Here is a 16,207-nt window from a genome sequence, read left to right as displayed (position 1 = left end):
AGTTCCGTAGTGAATAGTTAGCTGCATCCCGCTTAACATGCGACAACAGTTTTACGCTGCAGTAGGATTAGTGTCACTTGAGACGAAGTCTCTCTTGTACTATATACACCGAGACAAAACTAATTATTTGACTTGTGGTCAACATCTTGACGCTGTTCTACACATGTTTTATGACACCTAAAGGTGCTTCCATTTGTTAAGTTTGTAGAAAAATATCAATAATTTTGTAACCGTCGCCAAGTAAAGGTAGTTGAGTCAGCCTGACTCAGGTCTCGAAAAAAAGTGGAGAAGATACTTCTATCAGGACAGGATTTGAGACAGATATTAACCTGAATTATTATTATTAGTTGCCATCGCGCCGTCTTTCGGCGCATAGTGTCGAAATAAATGCTTTTCAATGCTGTCTACTTCTTGGGTCCATGAGAAATTGGCGAATCTCTCTCATATTAACCAGAATATCTGCGTATTATTGTGTTCGGCCGCCGTAGCTGAATGGGTTGATGCGTGACTACCATTCGGAATTCACAGAGAGAACGTTGGTTCGAATCTCGGTGAAACACCAAAATTAAGAAAAACATTTTTCTAATAGCGGTCGCCCCTCGGCAGGCAATGGAAAACTTCCGAGTGTATTTCTGCAATGAAAAAGCTCCTCATAAAAATATCTGGCGTTCGGAGTCGGCTTGAAACTGTAGGTCCCTCCATTTGTGGAACAATATCAAAATGCACACCACAAATAGGAAGAGGAGCTCGGCCAAACACCCAAAAAGGGTGTACGCGCCAATTATATATATATATATTATATATTGTGTTCACTTTGGCCAATACTCTATGAACGAAGAGCGAACTGAATATCTAAGATTTTTGCAGTAGTTTTACAGACAACTTGGTTTTACTCACACGACAAACCAACGGATGAAAGTATAATTGCTTTTGGGTGAAGTATAGTTGCCGAGTTTATGTCTATGTTGTTTATAGTCAGTACTTCTCAAATAATTTCATTTATAAATTTCTTTCGCCTGCAGAAACACTCCGATGCTAGCGCTGCGCTTCTTTAGTTTAATTGATAATTTTATTGTTATTAAAGATTTCATAAAAAAACATAAAACAGAGATATATATGTTATAAATATAATATATATATATATGAATGTAAAGTTCAATAATAATAAAAGTTCAACCCAGTTACGAATATAATTATCTATATTTATATTCCTATGCTTTACTAAAAAGTGTATTTAAAGTTAAAATGATAAGCGGACTTAGAAAGCCTGCGCAATTGATAAATACGAAAATCCTCTGAGTATTGAAGCTATTCTGCGTCAAGGCCATGGCGTCTATTACAACCAAATTGGGACTTGTCAACGAGCATACACGGACACATTTCAGAGTGAATAATCCAACTCGCTTGGCTCGAATATTATTTGAAGAAATCATCCATTCTCAATAGTAGCAAAACCTATACTCGAATTGTTGATCTTATTTGTACCAACGCTAGAAGAAGGAATGACCGCCTTTGATAAGGAGGCGAAATACTACACTGACGACTTTTTAAAATAAATATGTTCGGGATCTGTCCTTGAACAGCCTCCGCAATATACTCTATTGAATCGACTGCTCCAACTGGGCATATAATCGGTGTCCGGGGTCTGAAATATAAAAACAATCTAGCCGAAATTAGTTTTTAGTTTATTGACGTGATAACGTCTTATAATTCGATTTAGCCGGCTGCACGCACGAAAAAATGTGTCGTTACCTTGCTCATTAGTGTTACCTTGCTCATTGCCGTTACCTTGCTCATTGTCGTTACCTTGAATGAATTGCAAGCGAAAGCGCGGAACGAACAAAGAAAACGAACGGCAACGTTCGACATCTTGCTCTCTCCTACTTAAGTGAGCGTATATATGTATGTATATGCGCATATGTACATATATAAATTCACGTATTTGTATTTGCATATGCCTTCTTATTGATTATTATTAATTTGATTTACTTGAGGAATTTAAAATAAAACCAAGTTTGTTAATACTACCTGTTGTTTTAATGTTATTATTATTAATTTTTTTATTATATATGAAGGAAAAAATGTATGGTAATATTTACCATATACCTTATAAGATATGTTGTATACTAATATATGTATATAAACATGCATATACATATACAATTTCGCTAAATTTTCAAAAAGAACAAATCTATATGTAAAGATGCATACAAGTCATATGGACATATCAAATATACGAATCTATTCCGTACACAAGCAAATGTAAGCTAAGTGCTTGAACTGCAAGCGAGAGCGCGGAACGAACGACAAAGAGCACAATCGGCCCCGCGTTCGGCAACGTTCGACATCTCGCTCTGTCCTACTTGAGTGAGCATATATAGTATATGTATGTATATGCGCATACGTAGGTATATAAATTCACATACTTGTATTTGCATATGCCTTCTTCCTGTGTGCATGGTAATGAACCATTTCTCTGTTGAGAATAGGACGATGATAGAAAAAGTAGGAAATGAAAGGGAGTGTTTCGAGTGTAAAGTGTCTTGAAAAAGTCAAATCGATGATGGTGCCTCTTAGTGTTGTTGACTTATTAACGCCTGATGCACAATCGAAATTGAAGATATCTTTCATGAATTTGATAAATGTTTCGTCATTTTTCACGTTTGTGTAAATGTAACTTGACCTATTCCATTGCAATTCCATTTACCTCCTCCTCTATATCCATACAAAATGTCTATCAAACAAATAAAATTAAAATTTTGTTTTGAAAATTGCAACCATTCCATCAATATTTTCTTATGACGTTGTCACGTTAAACTATCGTCAGTAAACGGACTTTACAGACAACCTCTTTTTATTTCAATTTAACGGTTTTAATAGCAAACGAATTAAGGCACCATTGTTAATGGCCATGCATTAATTCACAATATATGGCATAGTTGCATCTTCTGTTTAGTGTCACTCATCAGAGTGTATACGAAATATATTTTACGCATGCGTTAAATAACTAATAAATGCCGGCTCGGAACCAGGAGAAGACTGATGTACATATAGGTCTATGATAGGTAAAGAATTTAAGAGCCTTAAAGCAAAAGCAGCTGTGTGTAAAAACCGCACAGCTGCACACAATGGCACTGACCTTAGTTCGTGTTGGCAATGCAGTGCAGAAAAAGAGTGAAATGTATGCTTTTTTTAATATTGTAATGAGTAAATATGGACTATGAAAAAATCTGCTGAAGGGGTGTTCGGCATTTAATTTGTAGTTAATAATAAATACTTTGAGTAAAGAAACAAAGATGCGATCACTTATTCGCACTGAGTTTGATTTGGTACCCTAATCAATACTTCTTGTATGGTTTAATTTTACTATTTGATTTTAGTTTCTGTATTCGTAAATTCTGAAAAGCCAAGAGCCCTAAAGTGAGTTCACTAGTCTGCCATTTACACACTTATGTGTATACTTCCGCTACACACTGCTTTATCAACGGAACCCAACGAATATAATCCCCAACCGTACTAAGCACCACCGTGACACCGGGTAAAACAATATTGTTTGGGAACACTGATATGTGTCGCTTGCTCGTTCGCCACTTCACTGTGTATATATTCAAAAAGTTTACCTTCATTCGAAGAGAAAATTCACAATCGACAGGATATCACTCGAGCAACGAGTGACATGAAATTCTTATTGGAAAAAATTAATATTGGAATTAATTATAAACGAATTTAAAATGCGTTAGAGTGACGATAAGGTAATGAAAATTCTTGCAAAATGGTCGGATTGCCAGTGTAAAAAGAGTATCTCAAACGAATGCATGAAACGCGATAATCGGAAAATTCGTGTACGGAAATCCAAGCTAAATGCGTGAAAAACGTGAAAATACATAGTAGTGAAAAATGAATACACGATTTACAAGTGCTGCAAGCATTTGTGTGGGTATTTGCATGTAGCGTTCACCTTGACGTAGGAAGAACTCAAAGAGCAGCAGACAAAGCGTAATACTCACATCTCCATACATAAATATATATATAAATATATGTAGGCATGCATAAAATGTGTGTCCTAAAAAACACATATGTATACGGTACACATTTTGCCCTTACACGTATCAGCATGACGGTGAAACGTTGGTTCGCTCCCTGTGAGGGATGATTGGTAAGATGGGTCGGCGCGGTTGGGATGTACGATGGAGTGTTTTCAGAGTTATTGCAAGGGCCGCGAGGAGTGCTCTATAAGTAAAAACTTGTATGGTCATACATACATATAATATATGTGACTTACGAACATCCGTGCAGGCGAACTTAATTTGGTACTTGTGCCTAAGAGGACGCAAAACACGTTGAAAGGAGGCATATTTGATCATTAGGTTGACAAAAGTGTCAAGGCGTAGAAGGCGACGTTGATGTTTTGGGGATGCAATGACGACGTCGGCAGCAACATCGACGTTGTCTATGACTCTGACACTGACGGTACTCAGTGAGGCGGTGTTGAGAGATAACTGACTGAACCTGCGACAACGACAAAAGAACAAGAGAAATAAAAACAAAAACAAGACGAATGTCACTGGTAGTTACTAAAAACGGGGGAAATATAATTTTTTAAGTGTAGCAGAAAAGCGTAAAAGCAAATCGATTGCGCAAAAATGCTGACGGCGTGAAAATCATGCATTTAGCTGAGTGACAGTACGTTGGAGTGATAGCGAAATGAAATGCAGTGCTGTTAAAAGCAAGAAAGATATGAAATAGTTGCAGTCAAAAAAAAAAAAAAAAACAAATATTAGAATACATCATTGTGCGCTTTTTCGAATTGCTTTTATCCTAACAACCGGCAGTAGGTCTTAGGTTTGATGCTCATGCGCACTCCTCGGCAAGAAATTGCAAACCTATTTGAGATAATAAGTACTGGTTGCGAATAAATGTTCTTTGGTTGAAACGTTGAGTGAAGACAACGAAATTTTTTAGGCGCTTTAAAGAGGAGTCCCTGTACCACTTTAGATTTGCTTGATGTTATGCTTATGCGGCCGCCGTAGCCGAATGGGTTGGTGCGTGATCACCATTCGGAATTCACTGAGAGGTCGTTGGTTCGAATCTCGGTGAAAGCAAAATTAATAAAAACATTTTTCTAATAGCGGTCGCCCCTCGGCAGGCAATGGCAAACCTCCGAGTGTATTTCTGCCATGAAAAAGCTCCTCATAAAAATATCTGCCGTTCGGAGTCGGCTTGAAACTGTAGGTCCCTCCATTTGTGGAACAACACCAAGACGCACACCACAAATAGGAGGAGGAGCTCGGCCAAACACCTAACAGAAGTGTACGCGCCAATTATTTATTTTATTATTGTGCTTATTTTATCTTCAATATTTGAATACAAATAAATTTAAAGGCATTAAATATTTATTTTCTTGATCATAATTATTTATGAATTTACAAGTCACGTGGATGATTAAAATTGCGTATCAGACCGAATTATTGCTTTCGCGAGAAATTTCAGTGCGCAAGAAGCAGCAGCAAAAAATAAATATGTAGGGCTAGGCCCAAAAAAAAAAACTTTACATGTACTCATGTGTATATTGCACATGTATTTGAAATAAAACGAATCTTAACAAAACGATTTTATAAATAAGAGCAAAAGTAAGCAACCTTTTGGATACACACATACGCACCTGCCAACATTAAAACATTTACATTCATTCTCGTATCGATGCGTGTTAGCATTAAATCTCTTCACAACCAATGCATTGGCGGTGGCAGTGACAGTGGGACTAGGCAACCGTTACAATTGTATACACTTGCGTGCATACGCGTGCATAGGCGCTCTGCAGGAAACCCACTTCGAATGAGCGGGATTCGATTAAATTTAAAACCAGGACTTTCTCACCTCTATTACCTCTTTACCGAATTAATATTCTAGATTTTCTAGACAATCTTTTCAGATTTTATATCACATGATATTTAATGCGTTTTCTCATTTCAACATGAAGGCTCGTGTAATTGAATAAGGTGTATTTTATAGCCGTTAAAATTTAATTATTGTAAGAAAGAATCTATAAGCCTATAATTTCGCGTAGAGGTACTGCGTGAATTAAATACTTCATATTTGTAACTAGCGCTTAAACTCTTTATTGGGTGTTTGACCGAGTTCCTCCTCCGATATGTGGTGTGCATCTTGATGCTTTTCTACAAATGGTGAGACCTACAGTTTTACGCTGCCTACGGTAAGCAGATGGTTTTTTATGAGGAGGTCATTTAAGAGGAGCTTTTTCATACACTGAGATGTTTGCCATTGCCTGCCGTGGGGCAAACACGCTATTAACTCATTTGGGGTGTCGTGCCCAGGGTTTCGAACGCGAGTACTTCTGAATGGTTATCACGTACCAACTCATTCGGCTACGACGGTGGCGTGAATTAAATCCTTTGGATTATTTTCTATAGAAATATCTATATATGTGTAGTCACTGATCTACAACAATAAACCAGAAAATTTATTCATGGAGTTATTGCCGCTGTGGGGCGGCTTACTAAAAATTCAGTTATAAATATATCGAATGCTTTTTTTTGAATGTATAGTAATAGCCCTAAATGTATTATACAATAAAATACACAAAATAAAATTTCAATTTTCGGTAAATATTTATAGAAGCACTTGCATTAGGGCGGGTCGATTTAAAAATCGCTCATTGCTCTGTAAAAATCGTATTCCAGGGATCAAAATAAGAAACTTTGCCGAAGGAACCATACCTCTAAAACGAATTCTGATGTCCCCCAATTTGGGTCGAACTTTTGGGTAGGGTCAAATTCTGAAAAATCCCACTTTGACCCATTTAGAGTGCTCCAATCGAGCCCAAATGTATGACCGACCCCCACTAATCATGCCAGTGGCACACCCCCTGGAACTCCCCTGGGGGGTTTCCCATACAATCATTTCAAAATATCACCATTTTTGGCCTTTACATGAGAAAAGAAACTAAAAAGTTCGACCCAAATTGGGGGACATCAGAATTCGTTTTAGAGGTATGGTTCCTTCGGCAAATTTTCTTATTTTGATCCCTAGAATATGATTTGCATAGAGCAATAGGCGATTTTTTTGCCTCCCCACAAATCGACCCGACCTAACTTGCACAGTTGTAATCGTGAAATACATTAGAAAATCGAGTACTTCCCTCCGTTCAGGTAATGCCAGCAACTAAATAAAAATATGATTCGTAATTTATTATATATACTCTATGTAATTTGCTGAAGCATTTGAAAAGAGAAAACGGTTTATATTTGTTATACTGTCTCTCCTTCATCACAGTAGAACTTTTATTTATTCAGATTTTCCCTGCAGGGTATCTACTTGAACTTGTACATTTTGTAGGTATTGGCCAAATGCTCGTACTCGAGCTGGCAATGCAAGGTGCAGCGTAGAGGAATCGAAAGGGGGAGACGAATTCGTTAAAGTGTATAGCTATGTGTTGTGTTTGCCTGTTTGTTCGAGTACATGTCTGTTGTGTAATTTATTAAGATGTTTGCTGCTACCAAAAGTATTGCAAAAAAAAAATAATATTTACGCATATGATAAAAGTAGATAGTCGCGACGAGAAATGAATGAAAGTCCCCACAGAACAATAAAATACTTTCGGCAGCCGCCTGTAGTGAGAAGCCAAACTAACCAGCAGTCATTACAACCAAACAACCAGCATTAACTAGAGTATTTGATGCAAGAAGTCATTCTAGTACGAGAGTGACTAGAATTGTGAAATATTATATAAAAGAACGAAAATAATTTACGAGGAACGAAAAATGAGTACTGGCCACTATGGCTTTCGGTTCAACTTGAAATGTTAAGGCTGCACTTGGTCCCTCCTATGGAGCTGGTTCGATTCCTCCTTATACTAAATAATTATAATGAAGTAATTAGGGGCGCACAATAGATCAATCTGCTCGCAGTGTTAGCCTAACCCGTACAACTATTACCATTACCAAGGCTGCACAAAATAAGAATTATGTGAATACAAATATTGTAGGATTCGAAAATCTGCTTTTTTGTGTATTGTAAACTAGTTCATTAAATGGTATGTGGCTGATGCCAGGTTTGATAATTGATATTTAGTGGAACCTCCCTATTTAAAACACAAATTGGTAGTCAATTCTACGTTAGTGGACTATCCCGGATATATCTTCTGCTCAAATATGAACCAGACGGTATCAATAAAACGGTCCGCGGATGACATATGGCAAAAATAAATTTTTTATTTTTTGGTAGGACTGTCATAAGCTTACATGGCAAATTTCAGCGTGATATGTCACATAGTTTGTTTTCTGTGCTACTGTAAACAAGTCAAGCTCGAGTGTGTTCTTCGAATTTAACGATGGAAATTCAAAGAATTTGTTTGAAATTTTGTTATTCCAACAAAATTTCGGCTTCAGACGCCTTAAAAATGGTGCAGACAACCTATGGGGACTCTGCTCTATCGCGTGCACGTGTTTTCCAGTGGTACAAATCGTTCAAAGAGAGCCGTACATCGGTTGAAAACTTGCCTCATGAACGTCGTCCAGCAACATCAGTATCACGAAAATATCGGAAAAGTAAAGGAAATTGTGCTTGAAAATCGCCGTGTGACCGAAAGAGAGATAGCTAGTGAGCTGAGCATATCAAATGGATCCGTTCATACCATTATTCATGATGTCTTGGGCATGAGACGAGTGTCCGCGCGTCTTGTTCCAAAATTATTGAATTTTCTTCAAAAAGAACAACGCAAAACTGTCGCTAAGGAAATGCTCGCCATGACTGATACGGACATCCGGCACATCATTCGCCTGATATGGCTCCATGTGACTTTTTCCTGTTTCCCAAGCTCAAGTTGCCGCTCCGTGGAAAACATTTTGAGACAATTGAAATCATAAAAGAGAATTCGAAGAACACACTCGAGCTTGACTTGTTTACAGTAGCACAGAAAACAAACTATGTGACATATCACGCTGAAATTTGCCATGTAAGCTTATAACAGTCCTACCAAAAAACAAAAAATTTATTTTTGCCATATGTCATCCGCGGACCGTTTTATTGATACCGTCTAGTTCATATTTGAGCAGAAGATATATCCTTCTAATGTAGGTATCTTCAAGCGGCAAAGCAATATGGAAATAAGGTAGTTCGAAACTAGTAGGTTTAAATGCAGGGTATACACTGTACTTCACTGGCTGCTCTAGGTTGTTTGTGTTCGAACTTGAGAGAGAGTTTGTGTACGTGTTTTTTGTTGGCCATATTTTAATGCCTACAATTATTTTTATTTGAATTTTTGGGCAACATGAAGACTAGTTGAATAGATTTCTAGACCGCCCATTTGTGTTTGCTTTACCGCGCCTTGTTTATTCCCTCTTTAATGACTTTGTGTCGCATTTGAATGCCAAGCGCTATAGACAGGTGAGGGAAGATGGTGTACAATGGGCTGCAGTGTCATGTATAAATGCCAGCATACGTATGCACATATAAATGCGGTGGGACTGCTGTCAAGGTCGCAATGTTTTGAGAATATCGAAAGGTTTGGGCAAAACAGAAGGAAGAAAAAAGGTATCTATCGAAATTGAATTCCATCTTTCTCAAAAAAATTGCATAAGTTTTCACAAATTTTATTATGTTATTGTATGTTTTATATAATATTCTTGTTTTCTTATGATATTTGAATGGGTTTTCTGCAACAGTCGTAAGCAAAACTTAAAAATGTTTTGCCTTTGTCAGACAGGTTAATAAAGCTCAGTTCAATTTGAGACCTACTTTCTGTTTATGCAAAAAATAAAGGTATCGCTGTTCATTCAACTCGAAAACCAAATGTAGCATATTGCAAATAAGAATATAAAATAAGTGTGGCTTAAAGCTGAAAGTTGCAACTTTGCTGCCAAGTTATAGAACCTTCTGCACCGTCTACAACTTTTAAATAGTCGTCGACTACAACCAATGCCATATTCGATTTATCACTTCTTTGCTAGTTAGATAATTCCGCTGCTTGCAAAACAAAAATTTGTTCATGAAAGAAACTACAATTTACCGATGATCTAGCGACTTTGTTTATAGAAGCTTAGCTCACAAGCAATATGCTTAGGCCAATTCTTCCAAGTATAAGAATTGATACTTTTCTATTATACTCTGCATACCTTAGGCGGGATGCTGTGAAAAGCTATACTATTACATAACAGTTCGTCAAAACGAAAATAATAAGTTTGCCAAGTCATTTGCAAAGTTCGATTGAAGGGAAACTTTTTGTTTTATTTATTAAAATTGGGCTGAGAAAGTTGATTTGCTTAAACCCCATTTACGTCGGGGGTAACAAAGTAGGGCATTAAAACTATTTGTACATCTATCGCTTGTTGTCGCGGTCATACAGGGTGGCTGATGAATTTTGCTACATTAAGAAACTCAAATAACTTTTTTTTTAGTGTATGGAATTCATTTTTTTTTTCAAGTTGAAGGTCATTAAATTTTATTAAATGTAGCTGAACTAGTTTTAAAAATAATTGAATTTAAATGCCCCCCATGCTCGTTGACACAAGTGCGGCATCTTAGTAAAAAGTTGTTCATTGCTGCTTTGAGAGTTGCGACAGGAATAGCCGCAATTGTTGCCCGAATGGATTGTTTCAGTTCATCCAAATTTGTTGGCTTTGTTTTATAAACTTCTTGTTTACATAAACCCCACAAGAAAAAGTCAGGTGCAGTAAGGTCAGGCGACCTGGGGGGCCAACGAAATTCGGAGTTTCTTGAAATCAGTTTATTGGGAAATTTTCGTCGCAACTCTGTCATAACAGTCTGGGCTATGTGAGACGTTGCCCCATCTTGTTGAAACCACACAGAGTTGAAAGGAATTCTCTTTCGGCGTAGTTCTGGATAGAAAAATTCTTTCAGCATTTTCAAATAACGGTCTCCAGTAACCGTAACGGTGTGACCATTTTCTTCAAAAAAATAAGGCCCGACAATACAGCGTGAAGAAACCGCACACCACACTGTCACGCGAAGTGGATGCAATTCCGTCTCGTGGAGGATCTGTGGGTTAGAAGTACTCCATATTCGATAATTTTGTTTGTTCACATTGCCGTTTAAATCGAAATGGGCCTCATCAGACATGAAAAGGCAGTTTAACATGTTTTGGTCTTCTTCCACCATTTGCAGGATCTTCTGGCAAAATTCCAAGCGAATCGGCAAGTCTGCTGTATTCAATTTGTTAACCATTTGAATTTTGTAGGGAAATAAGTCTAAATTTTTGTGCATTATTGTTTGCAAAGACTGTGGGCTGACACCAAGTTGAGCAGATAAGCTTCTTGTTGAAACCCTTGGATTGCTTTGTTTCGATGATAAGGCCTTCTTGCGACTGTTCCTTGCTCAGCAAAATTATTCACCAGTCTCATTATGGTCCATCTGCTCGGGGGATCGCCGCCAAACATCCGCCTGTACTCTCTCTGTACCAAAACTACGGACTCCAGTGCGTGATAGCGGCGGACTATCCAAATTCTTGTTTGCGTGTCCCAGTTATCCATTTTAATAAATTTTAAAGATCAATCTGCAAATTAAAACAAAAATGGAATAGATAACTTAAAAAGAAAAAAAGTTATTCAATTTTTTTTTTTGTAGCGGCTTTCATCAGCCACCCTGTATTTGCTGATTAGATGGAAATATGATTATCATCAACATTAATATTTTCCATGTACTTTCGGGATAATTTGGACTTTATATCATTTCATTTTATATTTCAGCTCTGGAGTCATCTCAGGTTTATTGGTATAGGCCGTAGAAAGAAGTCAAATTTGGCGACCATTTTGTCATGCGCTGTTTGGCAATAGCACCGTTGTGTAGTCCAAGTCCAAGTCCATCAAACTGTCACTTTGCTCCCTAAATTTTTCAGGAATGGATAATTTGTTGGCTTTAACGAACGCCTACTTGTAGGAATAACTGTTACAAATTTTGGTGTTATCGAATGCGACTATTATTAGCACTTCGGTCTAAGGGAACCTATTAAGGGTGTTATCGACAAATCAGCTGAATTGTTTTTTTTTCTTTCGCCGTGTCCATGTGGCTCTCAGCACAGAATGAAACAAAGTGAATTCATTCTTTGTATTCTACTTTGCCAATACTTTGCTCTGACAATGAAACGTACAAAACATTGTTGTTGATCTAGTGCCACCACCTTTAAAGAATGCGCCTTGCTTCGGTCTAAACCTGCTCCAGTTGTGTGCAGAAATAGTATTTGAAAAATTTTACTTATAAAGGGTGATTTTTTAAAAGCTATAGGAAAGTTTTTCAAAAAAACACACAAAATTCAGAAAAATTCATGAAATTTTTATTGAAATCGATAGTACAGTCCATATAATTTAATGTTTGAAGATTATTTCATGCAAATGTAGACAGCGACTGCGCTTCAAATGCGCTTATTCCAATTTCGGCATACTTTTTCTAATGTTTCGGCCGGTATCTCACATATAAATGCTTTAATGTTGTCTTCCTATGCGTTAATTGAAGCAGGCTTGTCTGAATAGACATGAGCTTTAACATAGCCCCACAAAAAATAATCTAAAGGCGTTATATCGCACGATCTGGGTGGCCAATTGACAGGTCCCGAACGTGAAATAAAATGTTCATCGAACTCGCCTCTCAACAAGTCCATTGATACGCGTGCTGTCTGGCATGTGGCACCATCTTGCTGAAACCACATGTCATGCAAGTCAAGCTCTTGCATTTTGGGCAAAAAAAAGTTGGATATCATTTCACGGTAGCGTTCACCATTCACAGTTACGTTACGATTCGCAGCATCTTTGAAGAAGTACGGTCCAATGATACCTCCAGCCCATAAACCGCACCAAACTGTGACCTTTTCTGGATACATTGGTAGCTCTTGCAATTCTTCTGGCTGATCTTCACTCCAAAATCGACAATTCTGCTTATTTACGTACCCATTGATTCAAAAATGAGCTTCGTCGCTGAACACAATTTTTCCATAAAAAAGAGGATCTCCGGCCAACTTTCCAAGAGTCCATTCACCAAAAATTCTGCGTTGCGGTAGGTCGTTCGGCTTCAATTCTTGCATTAGCTGTATTTTGAAAGGCTTCACACCTAAATCCTTTCGCAAAATTTGCCACGTTGTTGAGTAACACAGCCCCATTAGCTGCGAACGGCGACGAATCGATAATTGATAGTCATCATTACACTGGCCGATACAGCTGCGATATTTTCTTCAGTTCGCACTCTACGTAAGCGTGTTGGTGGTTTGATGTCCAATAATGTAAATTTGGTTCTAAATTTAGTGACAATAGCTTGAATAGCCGCTTCATTGGGTCGACCATAAAATGAATGACCATAAAATGGAAGAAGCGCGCGATAAACTTTCTTAGCAGAACACGCATTTTTATAATAAAATTCAATGATTTGCAAGCGTTGTTCGCTTGTAAGACGATTCATGGTTAAATTATAGACCAAACTGAAGATGTTTGACAGTGAAACAAAACACGAAACGTGCGTCCGCTGTTTTCAACCAACTGTTTAAAAAGATAATAGCTAAAAAATCACCCTTTATTAGCGCCAAATCCAGTTAAAATTTTGCATTTATTTTCCCTCTTGACTTAATTCTCTTATTTTATGATTTAATTACAAAAAAATAAAAACAAATTTTAAAACTTTCTACATTATACTTATTATTAATTGATACGCTGTTTAAGCGACTTCTGCTTAAATTCCTTCCCGCCTGTAGGTACACACGAAGTTGGGTATTTGTGTTTCATTTCGTTTGCCGAGCTGATCACTGCAACTCTCAAAAAGCCTATGAAAGGGTAAATTTAAAGTGAACATAACGTACATACTACAGGCGTGTACCAACACGGCGCATCACGTAAATCCCCCAAGCGCAGGACGCATTACAAAAGTCCCCCGACACACAAGTCACAATAAATTTATCAAAAGGTGTTTAGCCGCACCGCATTAGTACGCGCTAACAAACCTTATGAGCTATGAAGCTCAAATAAATAAGACTAAACGAGTTCACCCAGAAGCACCTTCAATCCTCGGTTCACCTTAAATTAAAAATACGCAATTAGCCAGTCACATCAACAAGGTAGTAGTAACTAGCGGTAGAGCAGCTAATTCGAGCTGATGTTTTATAATTTTGTGTGTTCTCTAAATTGTCAAATTTTGTGTAGCCTTTTCTTTGTTGTTGCCTAACAACAAAATATACGCTATTGCGGTTTTTGCTCTATTGCTGCTACCTTCTTGATATACGAGTACCTTACGCAATTAGTGTAGTTTTTTTATTATGTTATTACACTACTTGCTTCGGGAATTCGTATGTAATTCGCGATTAATTAACACTGTGTAACAAAAATGGTGCTCGATCCTGCCCTTTAAGCCCGGCTGTCAGTTTTTTTTATTTTACACACATTTACATCTTTTTTTGCGGTCTGCAATGGGCGACAATGTTTGAGCCACGATGTGCTTTGTTGCCAAATATGTACTCGTAAAATAATTTTCAGTTTCTCCATTGTGAGAAGGAGTACAAAAAAGTTTTCGAGGGAGCCCCAACACTCCCAACACCGCATAATGAATACAAATAACAAACAATGCGTTTAATAATTCAAATAATGAGTGGCAAGTTTGCGCAAACGACACAAGTTGTTTTTTATCCATTGCCTTTTCCGTTCCAAAAAAATGACTCGAGAATGCCAAATGAGAAAACGCCATGAACAGTTCAGGCGGCATGAAATAAAAAAATGGAAAACAGAATGCCTCGTGCTGTTTACCCTCATACACAATCGCACCACTGACACTTTCACACTGCTTTGGCCACGCTCAGCCACATTGCCGCCTCTTGTTGGACAATTTTATTACCACACTGGCGGCAGTTCCTTAATAAGAAGCAAATTTGTTGGACTGCCGTAAAGGACGGAGAAAGGAAGTGACAAATGGAAACGGTTTGGTAGCATTGCTTCGGCAGGCAATCGCCGTTGCAGTGTTGGAATAATGAAATGCCGGCGGTAGCAAGGCAATGAACCTCATCGCAGGATATGTGCACGCAAGCAACTTACATATAAATAATAGCACTTAAATATGTGTGTGTAAGTAAAAAGTAATCAACAAATACACTGGCACATTTGCACACAGATCCTCTGCAGTTTTATAATATTAAGCGTATGATTGTGACCCAAAGTCAGCTGAACTGAATGAGATTGATAGGATGTTGCTGTTTATCCAATGGTTTGTATCGTCCCTCATTGTTGTAGTTATTGTTGCTGTGGTTCGTCAATCGTATGAGTACGACTACTGGGGTTATTGCTTCCATCAACATTCCTACTGTGCTTCTACTCGTATTGTCGCTTCTAACCACTTTCCGCTGGCACTTGCTGGTTCGTCAATCTTTCACTTTATTAGCTTTTTTCCTCCACAATTTGTTGGTGTTTTTGTCCTTGCCTTTTGTTTGTATTATTGTTGTTGTTGTTAAATTACGAACACAAATGATATACATATGAACCTATTGATGTAAGGCTCGTCGGTAGGGTTAACGACCATCCAAATGAGGAGCGTCTGGTAGTTGTAATTACTGCGAGCATTTATAGTTTGCAAAAATGGTATTCTGGGCAAATGTTAGTATGCATCGTTTTGACTTTGTGCTGAAATTTTATAAAAAACATTCATAGTGAAAATTATGTATTTATGTAATATATATTCGAGAGAAAGATTTTGCGGAAGATTTTTGAACCTTTGTACATTCCCGATATCTGGTTATAGATACACAGTCCACACTGGGCATATGGGGGGAACACTTCTGCGATTTACTTGCTGGCTATGACGCACACAATTCCGCCCCAGTAGAAGATGACCCGATACCACCAATCGACGATAATTTGGAGTTCCACCACCTAGTCATGACGAAGTCAGAGTTGCCATTCAGCGGCTCAAGAATAACAAAGCGGCTGGCGCTGACGGCTTGTACGCTGAATTGTTCAAGACTGGCGGCGATGAGCTGATAGGGAGCATTCATCAGCTCATCTGCAAAATATGGCTAGCAGAAAGCATGCCCGACGATTGGAATCTCAGTGTTCTTTGTCCTGTACTGAAGAATGGTGACCCGACGATCTGCACCAACTACCGGGGCATCAGTCTTCTAACCATCGCTTACAAGGTCCTGTCTAGCGTCCTATGTGGAAGACTTAAGCCGTTTGCCAATACACTGATCGGGCCTTATCAGTGCGGCTTC

The 16,207-nt window shown here is 38.0% G+C and overlaps 1 protein-coding gene across 4 annotated transcripts in view; it reads left to right on the top strand.

Annotated features, from left to right (window-relative positions):
• Positions 1-3,613: 3,613 nt before the first annotated feature.
• LOC129237256 (disks large 1 tumor suppressor protein) overlaps positions 3,614-16,207 on the top strand; it is a 182,237-nt gene continuing 169,643 nt past the window's right edge. For 2 of the 4 annotated variants that reach the window (XM_054871871.1, XM_054871869.1), the window contains exon 1: positions 3,614-3,752. The gene's annotated coding sequence lies outside the window, so the exon portion shown is untranslated. Of the gene's footprint in view, positions 3,753-3,912; positions 3,997-16,207 lie in introns of those variants that run through there. The other 2 variants (XM_054871872.1, XM_054871870.1) reach the window with 2 other exon arrangements.

Source organism: Anastrepha obliqua, chromosome 2 (genome assembly GCF_027943255.1).
Source record: "Anastrepha obliqua isolate idAnaObli1 chromosome 2, idAnaObli1_1.0, whole genome shotgun sequence".
Classification (NCBI taxonomy): domain Eukaryota; kingdom Metazoa; phylum Arthropoda; class Insecta; order Diptera; family Tephritidae; genus Anastrepha; species Anastrepha obliqua.
The sequence above is the reverse complement of the archived record's forward strand: the minus strand, read 5'-3'. Positions and strand labels throughout refer to the sequence as shown.